Genomic DNA, 2450 nt, shown 5'->3' on the forward strand with positions numbered 1-2450 from the left:
GAAAGTAGATGGTGGGGGTAGGGAAGATGAGCTGAATTGTTTTGCAGTTGTTTTGGCCTAACCTGGTTCCCCTTGGTCTTTGTTGTGTAGTGGAGAGCGTGCTTCTGAGGGCGAGTTTGGCAAGGTTGGGGCAGTTGTTTGAAAGCCAGGAGCAAGGGATGGAATTTCCTGAAAACTGTCCCCCCATATTTCCCTGCACTCCCATCCCAGTTCACTGTCAAGGAGCCTAAGCCCATCTTCCCCCTGCTCTGACCCAAGGGCACCGTATGGACCCCCATTGACCTTAGTCCCTGTAGGCGGAAGGGTAGACTGAGAGGAGTTTCTGGTCCCCACCACAGGCCTCAGTCTTTTACTGGCCTCATGGCTGTCCAGTGCAGGGGCCTTCTGTGAATCAGAAGATGGGGAAGCTCATGAGACCCTAAGGCATCCTGAACCAGACAGAAGAATCAGGGTGAGAGGGGGGTCCTGATAGGAGTTAGAGCAGAGGCACTCCTACCCTGTCTGCCCTCCCCTGGCCTCTCAGTTACCCTCATCTTTACCCCATACGCCCTGTTCTTCACCCACAGGCAGCTCTCATGCATCACAAGGGAGGACATGGCCGAGGGTGCGGGGGGAGCACATAGCCAGTCTAATGCTGATATAGAGGTCTGATCCCCTTGCAGTGGGGGTTGCATCCTGCTGTGACTGGGGACAGAGTCAGGCTTTCCTCCAGCTCCAGCAAATACAGACAGTACTGAACGAACAACCCAGGAGCACCAGCTACAGACCCAGGCACTGCAGAGGGGGAGCTATGCCAGACAGGACATGAAGCTGGCAGCAGGCTTAAAACGGAGGCTGGGGCAAGTCTGGGCACCAATACGTTCCTGGGACTGTCAGACTGTGCTGTTCTGCACAATGCCAGCAGGGGGTAGCAGCACCCCAAACGCAGGTAACTCTGGACTAAACCCTGGACCCATGCAGAAAAGGGCAAGCAAGGGTGGGTGAGTGGAGGGGGGTTTCCTAATGTGTGTAAAAGAGACTGAGGGCATGAGTCCCAGTGACCTTTCTGTGCCCAGTGCCCCAGTACTGGTCTTTGCCCTCATTTCAAGTAAATACCCCCTCCCCCAAATCTCCATCCCTTGTGTTGCCCCTTTCAGGTGTCTTAATCTCAATTGACTTCTGAGGTGAGCCACATCTTAGAAGTCTCCCTAGCAGGGTTATGTTTGGGTACCTACCTAAACTGGGTTGGGGCAAACCACAGCCAGGGTGGGAGCTGGGGAGAGGGCCCATTTGATGCCTGGTTTTGCTGTGTTATGCATAACAGTCTTTTTTTAGAGCCTCACAGCAGGGGGCTGCAAGATTACCAGGTCCATTCATACATTGGGAGCAACGTCAATAGAAGCTCTGGGCTAGGACATCTCCTGTGAATGGGAAAACAATGCACTTTGAAAAGCTGAAGCTGCGGGGGAAGGAACATCTGTGACCTCCAGAGCCCACAAGTGGAAAGCATTTACTGCCCTTTGCCTTTTCACTCCCAGCAGGCTGGACTTGTGGATCTAGGATACCTTTAGCCACCAGATCTCAGCCCCCCAGCACAAGGTGGGAGGGAACCCATATAGCTCCCACCCTGAGCGGATTAAGGGCACTGCCTGTCACAAAGCTGGTGACCTGTGGAGTGAGCTTGACATCATGAAATCTAGAATGGATAGGAACATCTTCTTCATCCCAGCTTGACAGTATTTAAAGCAAAATGCCCCAGATTGTCTCAGAACTACCTACGGCAGCTGTGGAGTCTCCTTCACTGGGGAGCTTTGAGGAGAGGTGGGACAGGGGATGATCATGGACAGTTTAGGAGCAGCCGGTCTGGCACCTGTACAGACCGGCTAGGGGGTCCAAGAACAACCATATTTTCTCACATACAGTTTGTACGCTTCCCTCAACTGCAATGAGGCCCAGACCAGAACCCTGGACCCAGTAGGTTGTAATTGGGAGATCAGGGAAAGTCATCCCAGAGAGGCTGTGAAATCTCCATCCTTGGAGGCTTTTAAGGCCCCAGTAGACAAAGACTTGGCTGGGATGATCTAGTTGAGAATGGTTCTGCTTTGAGCAAAGGATTAGACTAGATGACTTCCTGTGGTCTCTTCTAACCCTAATTTTCTATGATTCTGTCCCCTGAACAGGTGCCACCTGCAACAAGCCCAGAGCAGCACCCTGATCCCAGCTTGACTGAGTGAGGCATTCAGGGCAGCCAGTTCTCTGAAGCCACAAGCAGCAGGCCCCACGTATGCCAGCCTTTAAAAGCCAGGTGCAGCCCATATTCTCCTTGTCCAGGCAAAGGTGAAAGCTCTTGACACTGATCTTCAGTGCATTTCCTTGCCAGTTTTCTGGTTCTGACTACTGCCATGTCTCCAGCTACAATTTCTGAGCCTGACCTGTTCTGACTTTGCGTTTGGGTCCTGACTCCTGTTCTG

General features: G+C 52.7%; 1 long non-coding RNA gene across 1 annotated transcript in view; it reads left to right on the forward strand.

Moving 5' to 3' along the window:
• LOC109290687 overlaps positions 1–2249 on the forward strand; it is a 16486-nt gene extending 14237 nt beyond the window's left edge. Inside the window, exons 2-3 of the long non-coding RNA XR_002095654.1 lie at positions 1558–1578; positions 2160–2249. This is a non-coding gene — a long non-coding RNA (uncharacterized LOC109290687). The remainder of the gene's footprint in view (positions 1–1557; positions 1579–2159) is intronic.
• The last annotated feature ends 201 nt before the right edge of the window (positions 2250–2450 follow it).

The sequence above is a fragment of the Gavialis gangeticus genome, unplaced genomic scaffold (genome assembly GCF_001723915.1).
Source record: "Gavialis gangeticus isolate Ggan-Ray unplaced genomic scaffold, GavGan_comp1, whole genome shotgun sequence".
NCBI classification, from domain to species: domain Eukaryota; kingdom Metazoa; phylum Chordata; order Crocodylia; family Gavialidae; genus Gavialis; species Gavialis gangeticus.